Source organism: Ceratotherium simum, chromosome 33 (assembly GCF_057802395.1).
Source record: "Ceratotherium simum simum isolate JZ-2026a chromosome 33, ASM5780239v1, whole genome shotgun sequence".
In the NCBI taxonomy this organism is placed as follows: Eukaryota; Metazoa; Chordata; class Mammalia; order Perissodactyla; family Rhinocerotidae; genus Ceratotherium; species Ceratotherium simum.
The window spans coordinates 5,975,735-5,986,143 of record NC_141932.1 but is presented as its reverse complement, the minus strand read 5'-3'; positions in this window follow the sequence as shown (position 1 = coordinate 5,986,143).

Here is a 10,409-nt window from a genome sequence, read left to right as displayed (position 1 = left end):
AGGCAGGATGAAGGACGAGTTGCCCAACTCTCGCTGCATCTTGTGTGTGAGGCAGGGCTGAGCAAGTTGGTTCTCCCTTGTCCCCTTCCCTTTTCTCAGCACAGACAAGTGAAAGGTGAGGGGAGGGTCACTTTGCTTTGACTCAGGGCTTCTCCTCTCGGGAATTGTGCCCAACACTCCTTCTGCTCGTCTGACTCTGTGTCAGTGTCAGGGAGGGATGGAGGTTCTCTCAGCAGGGGGGCTGCCTGCAGGGACCCCTCTGAATCCTACTCGATGTAGAGAGTTTCCTCATTGTAGTTTTCGGCACTCAACTTCCCAAACCTGGCCACCGAAGACTCTTTCAGCTTCCTGTTGAGCTTTTTGAGATGACCCCACTCATTATTGGGGCTCTGTATTGCTCTGTAGATTAAAATGGGTTCCCAAGCTCCTGTTGTGTCCCTCCTGCCCTTGACCAGGAATCCAACTTTTCTGCAAGAGTTCTTGGGCTCCTTGTAGTGGGGAGCAATATTAGAAAACAAGATCTGGAGGCTATGTGAACTCAAAGCTACTGTGATTTTGTTCCTTACGGACCACTTAATATTCAGGGAGGATGCAAAGTGTAAACTCACACAGATATTTCCAACCTTAATGTAACATTACAGGGTTTCCTACCTTTTATGTTATACGTGTATCTCTTATATTTAAATTCCTAATTCCTGATAAATGAATATAGTGACTTTTTTTGCTTTACCCTATGGCTGTGTTGTGAATTTGACGTAAGCTTATCTTTATTTTTATTTGTTGACATTCATGTTAGGGTGTGCTTTTCCTATCTTTTGTAATTTAATTATGTGTTGGAATACGTAGAATAGTTATAAGTTTCAAAATTTAAAACCAGATGAAATGGTGCATTCAGAGATGATCTCCTTCATAATATCCCCATCACCCTATGCCCCCACATAATGGAAGTAACTATACTTGTTAGTTTCTGGTTTTCTGAATGAAAAAAATATGTGAAAAATAAGTAAACATACACAAGATCTTATTTAGCTACTTTCTTAGAAAGAATTTACCACATTACATGTATTGTTGTGTATTTTGCTTTCCATGTTTCTACTTTTGTATTCCTCCTGTGAAAAATTACCACAAACTTAGTGCCGAAAACAACACATTTATGGTCCTACAGTCTATAACTTGGAAGTCTGACACGAGTCCTGTTGGGCTAAATTCGAGGTGTCAGCAGGGCTATGTTCTTTTCTGGAGGCGCCAGGGGTGAATCCCTTCCCTTGCCTTTTCCAGCATCTACAGTCCATGCACATTCCTCAGCTCAGGACCTTTCCTTGGTCTTCAAAGCTGGCAATAGGGGGCCAAGTCCCCATGCCGCATCTCGCTGAGCCCGTTCCCATCATCTCGTCTCTTCTCTGACGAGACGTCTGCCCCCCTCTTCCACTTTCAAGGACCCTTGTAATTACATTAGCGTTCACCTGGAGAATCCAAGGAAATCTCTCCATCTCAAGGTATTTAATTCAGTCACATCTGCCAAGTCTTTTTGCCAGTTAGTAAATTTATTCACAGACTCTGGTGGCTGGGGTGGTCGTCCAGCCACCCCAACATATGTTCTGGAAGTCGTGGCACAGCAGCTCATAGACATCATCTTCACTGTGTTTATGGCTGCTTTGTCCCACAGATACCCAAAATAATTTCCTTTTTTTTTCTTTTAAATATATTTGACATGTAACATTGTATAAATTTAACATGTACACCATGTTAATCTTATACATTTATTTATTGTAATATGATTATCATTGTAATGATAATTAGCACCTCTATCACTTAACATGATTATCATTTATTTTTAGTAATTGGAATAAAGTTCTAGTCTCTTAGAACATTTCATGATTATAGTACAATATTGTTGTCTATATTCACTATACTGTGCATTAGATCTCTAGGGCCCACTTACTACACATTGTAAGTTTTTATCCTGAAACAACATCTGTCCTCTCCTCCCATCACCCATCCCCTGGTAACAACCCTTTTATTCTCTATTTTCATATGTTTGGCTTTTTTAGATTCCATATATAAGTGATATCATACAGAACTTGTCTTTCTCTGTCTGAGTTATCTCACTTAACATAATGCTTTCAAAGTCCATTTATGTTGCTGCAAACAGCAGAATATCTTCCTTTCTCATGGTTGAATAATATTCCATTATATATATATATATATTCCACATCTTCCTTATCCATTGAGGAGCACTTAGGTTGATTCAAAGTCTTGGCTATTTTGAACGATGTTGCAATAAATAGAAGAGTGCGTATATCTCCTTGATATTCTGTGTTCATCTCCTTTGGGTATACACTCAGAAGTGGTATTGCTGATTTGTTTGCTAGATCTATTTTTAATCTTTTGAGGAACCTCCATATTGCTTTCTACAGTGGCTCAACCAATTTATGTTTCCACCAATGATGTAAGGGCTCCCTTTTCCCTACATCCTCTCCAGCATCTTTTGTCTCTTGTCTTGCCGATCACAGCCATTCTAACAGGTGTGAGGTGATACCGTACTGTGGTTTTGATTTGCATTTCCCTGATGATTAATGATTTGAGCATCTTTTCATGTGCTTGCTGGCCATTTGGATTTCTTCTTTGGAAAAATGTCTACTTAGTTCCTCCATTTTTAAATCAGATTGTTTGTTTTTTTTGCCATCGAATTGCTGGGTTCTTTATATATTTCAGATATTAATCCCTTATGTGACATATGGTTTGCAAAATTTTTCTCCCTTTCTGTAGGTTGTCTTTTCATTTTGTTGATTGTTTCTTTTGTTGTGCAGAAGCTTTTAAGTTTGATGTAGTCCCAGTTGTTGATTTTTGCTTTTGTCATGTGTGCTTTCGTGTCACATCCAAAAAATCATTGCCAAGACCAATATCAAAGAACTTCTTCCTTATGATTTCTTCTAGGAGTTTTATGTTATCGGGTTTTATGTGTAAGTCTTTAATGCATTTTGATTTAATTTTTGTGAGTGGTGTATAACAGGGATCTAATTTTATTATTCTGCATGTGGTCCTCCGGTTTTCTCAACACCATTTGTTGAAGAGACTATCCTTTGCCCATTGGGTGTTCTGGCTCCATTGTTGATATTAGTTGACTGTATAGGTATGGGTTTAATTTCAGGCTCTCTATTCTGTTCCATATATGTCTATTTCTGTGCCAGTGCCATACTGTTTTGATTACTATGGCTTTGTAGTATAGTGTGAAATCAAGACGCATGATACCTCCAGCTTTTTTTCTTCTTTCTCAGGATTGTTTTGGCTATTTGGGATCTTTCGTGGTTCCACACAAATTTTAGGATTGTTTTTTCTATTTCCGTGATGAACACCATTGGAATTTTGGTAGGGATGCCATTGACTCTATAGTAGTGCTGGGTAATATGCACATTTTAATAATATCAACTTTTCCAATCCATGAACATAGGATATCTTTGCATTTGTTTTCATCTTCTTCAATTTCTTTCAGCAAAGTCTTGTTGTTTTCATTGTACAGATCTTTCACTTCCTTGATTAAATGGATTCCTGGATATTTGATTGTTTGATGCTATTGTGAATGGGATAGATTTCTTTATATCTTTTCAAGATGTTTCATTATTAGTGTATAAAAATGTAACTGATCCCTGTATGTTGATTTATGTCCTGCAACTTTATTGAATTTGCTGATTAGTTCCAACACTTTCTTTGATTGCGTTTTTATAGTTTTGTGAATATAAGATGATATCATCTGCACCCACAGCTGAGAGAGAACTTAGACGTCCACCCTGCCTGAGGAGAGATTCCAGCTTGTCATCAGAGAGGGAAGAATATGAGTTTGGATGCAGTGCACTGGGAGAACTCCACCAGAGCTTCCCCCCTAGAGTGACACTGCACAGGGCTCAGCTGTCCACGGGTGGCAACCTGTCCTGGGGAGAAGGTGGAAGCCAGTGAGTGAGAGTCTAACTACCCGAGTTGTGCTGGTTTTGGCAGAATAAACCTTTACCTCTCCAGCAGCACCCAGAGCTCTGAGGCAGGATATCCATGACTTGAGGGATGGAGGAGATTGAGAAAGAAGCAGATGAGAATGTCAAAGGGCATTAAAGGGACTTGGTTCCTGCTGAATGCTTCTGGCCTGCAGCAGGAAGTCTGTCCATTAGCAACCCCAGGATCTCTGCATCAGGTTTGCAGGCACCTAGATGCCCAGAGTGCTAAACCCACACCTCCCCCTACTGCAGGCAGATATTTACACACCTCCTCAGTGCAGCAATGAGAACAGGTCTCATAAATGAAGTGCTCCCAGAAAAGCAGAGCAGGATGTATGGGCAAGAGAGAAACCACAAACTGGAGCCATAGAGCCCCCTTCTGGAAAAAAAGGGAGGTGTCTCACAGCCAGCTCGCTGAGTTGTAAGAACAAGAGAATACATAAAATGTTAAGAATTTTGCCACAAGAGACAGCAAGAAGAGTGGAGCTGGTGTACCCACACAAAAGTGGAGGAAATCCAAGATACTGCAACACTAATGAACAGTACTCCATCTAAAGGCAACCATTTTAAAGGTTTAAGGAGTTGTCTGCTGCTTCAAATACAAAGAGAGCAATGGAAAACTATAAGGAACATAAAAAATCAAGGAAATCAATTATCACCAAAGGATGCCAATAATTCTCTAAGAGCCAAGCTCAAAGGCACAGAATTTTGTGACTGAGCTGATAAAGAATTCAAAATAGCTGCTTTGAAGAAACTCAGTGAGCTACAAGAAAACTCAGAAAAACAATTCACTGATACCAGGAAAAAAATACTCGAACACATGAGTTCTTTACCAAAGAGACAGAAATCATATAAAGAACCAAACAGAAATTCTGGAGCTGAAGAATTTATTGAATGAGATGAGGAATGCAATCGAGAGCATCTGCAGTAGAGAAGAGCAGATGGAAAACGAAATAAGTGAGTTAGAGGATAGGCATTTTGAAATAACCAATTTGCAAGAGAACAAAGAAAGGAGAATGCAAAAGAGCAAAGAAAGCCTGCGTGATATATGGGAAGTCATCTAATGACTAAATATTAGAATAATCTGGTTTCCAGAAGGAAAAGAGAGGGAGAAGAGAGTAGAAAAATTATTTAAAGAAATAATAGCTGAGAATTTCCTAAACCTGGGGAAAGACTTGGACATGCAAGTTCAGGAAGCTAATAGATCACCATATTATCACAATGTAAAAAGACCTTTTCCAAGACATATTATGATGAAACTGTCACAAATCAAAAATAAAGAAAAAATCCTAACGGCAGCTGGGGAATAAGATTGTATCCTACAAAGGAACCCCCAGTAGGTTATCTGCAGATTTCTTGGCAGAAACCCTTTATGCTAGGAGAGAGTGGAATGACATATTCAAAGTGTTGAAAGAAAAACATTTTCAGCAATGAATACTCTATCTGGGGAAGCTATCTTTCAGATATAAAGGAGAAATAAAGACTTTCCCAGATGAACAAAAGCTGAGGGAGCTCATCACCACTAGACCTGCATTTCAAGAAATGCTGAAAGAAGTTCTTCAAGCTGAAATTAAAAGACACTAATCAGGGTCATGAAAACATATGAAAGTATACAACACACTGGTAAAGGTGAAAAATAGACAGTCAGATTATGAAAACACTAATTCTATAATAGGATCATGTGTTAACCACCCAACTATAGTCTAAAAATTAAATGATAGAAGTATTAAATATAACTATAGCTACTATAATTTAACAAACATACAACATAAAAAGAGATAAATTGTGACATCAAACATATAAAAGGGGGAGTAAAAGGGTGGAGCCTTTGTAGGCAATTAAAGATAAGTTGTTATCAGCTTAACATAGACATTTTTTTTACCTATGAGATATTTCATCTAAGCCTCACAGTAACCACAAAGCAAAAATCAAGAATAGATTCACAAAAGATTTTAAAAAGGAGGAAACAGAGCACACCACCATGGAAAATCACCTATTTTGATAGGTAGGTGGAAGCCGAGGGGGAAAGATGGAAATACAAAACAATCAGAAAGCAACTAACAAGATGGCATTAGTAAGTTCTTATGTATCAATAATTAGTCTAAATGTAAACGGATTGAATTCAACAATCAAAAGGCACAGCGTGGCTGGATGGATAAAAAAACAAGACCCAACTACATGCTCCCTACAAGAGACTCACTTCAGCCTTAAGCATACTCATGAACTCAAAGTCAATGGATGGGGAAAGATAGTCCATGGAAGTGGAAGCTAAAAGAAAGCAGGAAACCAAAAGATAGCTATACTTATAACAGAAAAAATAGACTTTCGGTCAAAAATGGTATTAAGATTTAGAGAAGGTCCTTATATAATGCTAAAGGGGTCAATTCATCAAGAAGATATACCAATTGTAAATATATAGGCACCGAACATTGGAGCGCCAAAATATATTAAGCAAATACTAACTGATCTGAAGGGATAAATTGGCAACAATGCAATAATAATAACAGTAGGGGATTTCAATACCCCTCTTTCAGCAATGGATAGATTATGCAGACAGAAAGTCAACAAAGAATTGGTGGATTTGAATCATACATTAGACCAAATGGATCTGACAGACATGTTCTAATAGGACATTTGATTCATCAGTAGAAGAATACATACTCTTCTCAAGTGCACAGAAAATATTCTCCAGGATAGATTATATGATAGGATACAAAACAACTCCTAGCAAATTTAAGAAGATTGAAATAATACCAAGTATTTTTTCTGAACACAATGTTATGAAACTAAAATCAACAAGAAAAAAGCTGGAAAAGTTATAGGCATGCAGAAACTAAACAACACACTCCTAAACAACCAGTGGGTCAAAGAAGAAATCATAATGGAAACTTAAAAAATCTTAAAATAAATATAAATGGAAACACAACATACCAAAACCTATGGAATACTGGAAAAGCAATTCTGAGAGGGAAGTTTATAGTGATAAATTCATATATTAAGAAATTAGAAAGATCCCAAATAAACAACATGACATTACATCTTGAGGAATAAGAAAATAAAGAACAAACGAATCCCAAAGTTAGCAGAAGAAAAAAAATAGAGATCAGAGTGGAAATAAATGAAATAGAGACCAGAAAAAGAATACAAAAGATCAATCAAATTAAGATTTGATTATTTGAAATGATAAAAAAAAATGACGAACGTTTAGCTAGAACAACTAAGAAAAAAAGAGAAAAGACTCAAATGCAATCAGAAATGAAATATGCAAAGTGAAAAAAGTCAGAGGGAGAAGGTCAAATACTGTACGATTTCCCTCATTAAGTAGTAGATAACAACAACAATAAACAAACACATAGAGACAGAGATTGGATTGGTGGTTACCAGAGGGGAAGTAGGGAGGGAGGAGGGTGAAAGGGATAATTCGGCACATGTGTGTGGTGATGGGTTGTAATTAGTATTTGGGTGGTGAACATGATGTAATCTATGCAGAAATAGAAGTATAATGATGTACACCAGAAATTTACACAATGTTATAAACCAATGTTGTTGCAATAAAGAAAAAATTAAAAAAAAAATAAAGTTCGGTGTTCTCACTGAACAACAACAACAAAAAAAGAAATGAAAGAGGAGACATTACAATTGATACTACAGAAATACATAGGATCGTGAGACACTACTATTAACAATTATATGCCAACAAATTAGGTAACCTAGAAGAAATGGATAAATTCCTAAAAACATACAACATATCAAGACTGAATCAGAAAGTAATAGAAAATCTGAACAAACCAATAATGAGTAAGGATATTGAGTCAGTAATAAAAAACCTCCCCAAACCGAAAAGCCCAGGACCAGGTGGCCTCACCGGCAAATTCTACTACACATTTAAAGGAGAATTAATGCCATTCCTTCACAAATTCTTTAAAAAAATTGAAGAGGAGGGAACACTTCCCAATTCATTCTTTGAGTTCGGCATTATCCTGATACCAGAGCCAGAGAAGGACACTGTAAAAAAGAAAACTATAGACCAAAGTCCTTATTTCTCCTTCCTATCTGAAGGGTAATTTGCTGGATAGATCATTCTTCTTGCAAATTTTTCTTTCTACATGATAAATATGTTTTTCCACTCTCTCCTGGCCTGTAGTATTTCTGCTGAGAAATCCACGGATAGATAACGGGGGGTTTCTTTGTAGGTTACAATCTTTATTTCTCTTGCTGCTTTTAGGATTCTCTCTTTGACTTTGATTTCTGACCGTTTCACTATAATGTGTCTTTGAGAAGGTCATTTTGCATTAAGATAACTGGCTATTTATTAGTCATGAACTTGGACGTCCAAGTCTCTCTCTGGGTTTGAGAGGTTCTCAGTTATTTTTAATTATTTATTTATTTATTTATTTATTTTTATTTGTTTATTGCGGTAACATTAGTTTATAACATTGTATAAATTTCAGATGTATATCATTATACTTCTATTTCTTCATGGATTACATTTCTTTATATAAGCTTCTGCCCCCTTCTCTCACTGTTCTCCTTCTGTAATTCCAATTATTCTAATATTTGTACATTTGATGGTGTCCCATAGATCACGTAGGTTTTTTCCATCTTTTTTGTTATCTTTCCTTTCCTCTTCTCTGACTGGTTATCTCAAAGTTCCTATCCTGTAGCCCACTGATTCCACCATCTGTTTGATCTATTCTGCTGCTGTCTAGTGCATTTTTCATTTCATTAACTGAATTCTTCAAGTCCAGAATTTCTGTTTGTTTCTTTTTTATGGTTTCTATCTCTTTGTTAAATTTCTTTTTGTTCATGGATTGTTTTCCTTATTTCTTTGAATTGTCTCTCTGTGTTTTTGCAGCTTGTTGAGTTTCCTCAAAACTGCTATTCTGAAATCTTCATCAGCTACATTGCCAAATACTGAGTCTTTTGAGTTCGGTCACTGGAGACTTATTGTTTTCTTTTGGTGATACATTTTCCCTTAGTTTTTCATGTTCCTTTGAGTTTTGCATTGCTGTTTTGCATTTGAAGTAGTATTCACTTCTGAAAATCTTTATTAGTTGTCTTCAGGTGGGAGATATTTTTCATTAATCCTGCTTATAGCTGATACTTTCTCCAACTTTTTATAGATACATCTGCCCGCACTTTTAACTTCCTATTGTGGCAAAATTTGTAAGTGGGTGTTGTATCTCTGGTTCTTGCAACCCACCAGGCTGGCTGCTGGAAACCTCTCTTTCCTTTTGTAGAAAGTGGTGCTATAGCTCAAGTTTGTGGTTTCTTGCCCAGAGACCCTGGCCTGTTTTCTGAGCATGCACAGGGAACAGCCACAGTGTGTGGTTTGGTGTGGGTTACACACTCGGTGTGTTGGGGGCATCCTCACTGGATGTTATCCCAGCAACTCATGGACCAGCTTCCTGCTGGAATCCTGAACACAGTCAAAAGGAACTGCATCCCTTTAATGCCTTTTGATCTTCTTATCTGCCTTTTTCTCCTCCTCCCTCCCTGCAGTCATGGAGGTCCTGCTTCAGAACTCTGGCAGCTGCTTGAGAGCAGTGGGTTTCTCCCACAGAGTCCCACACAGCTGGGGAAGCCAGGCACTCTCTCACCTCTCTCCCTTTTGATGTTGGCTGATTCAGCCCCATATTGTGCTGCCTAGGAGGAGGGGTGGCATCGGAAAAGTTCCTCTTCCCCTCTCAAATGCATCTTCATTTTCTTATTTTACCATGAAATGTCAAGATACAGATGTCATTTTTAAGTATATGCATCTGATCACTAAGTTGATCTTTCTTCATCTCGCTAAAATGTTCAATTCTTTATCTCTTGAGCTGCTACTAGATCTCATTCTCCCTTCTTTCTTCTGACTCTTACGATAGATGCGACGTTGGCCCTCATCATTCTATTCCTTGAGTATCTTGAATTTCCATTTCTGGTCTCTCTACACTGCATTCTGGAAAATTTCCTCAAGATTGTATTCCAGTTTCATAAATGTCTCTTCAGCTGTGTCTTGTCATTGATGGAATGATTTTTTTGAATGTGTTAATTCTATTGGATTTTTTGTCTCTAAAATTTCTTAATCACTTCTATAATTGCCTAATATTCCGTAATATAGTTGATATTCTTGCCTCAAAAACTCAATATCTTACTTTATTTCTTCAGATATTTAAACACACTTAATTTTAAATTATTCTCATATTTTACTATTGATTCTATTTCCTTAGATATGATAACCCTTATTATCAGAAGATTGTTGTTCATAGCACTGTTTATCATTATTAGGATTATGCTTTGATGTCTGTTCTTACTGGACACTCTGTCTCACACACGTAGTCATCCTAGAGGGGTTTTTTCCAGGGCTGTGCTGCGAGTCAGGCTGACAAGGGGGGACTGTTGCAGCTGTTCCTGCCCCATGGCGTCCACTCTCTCAAACAG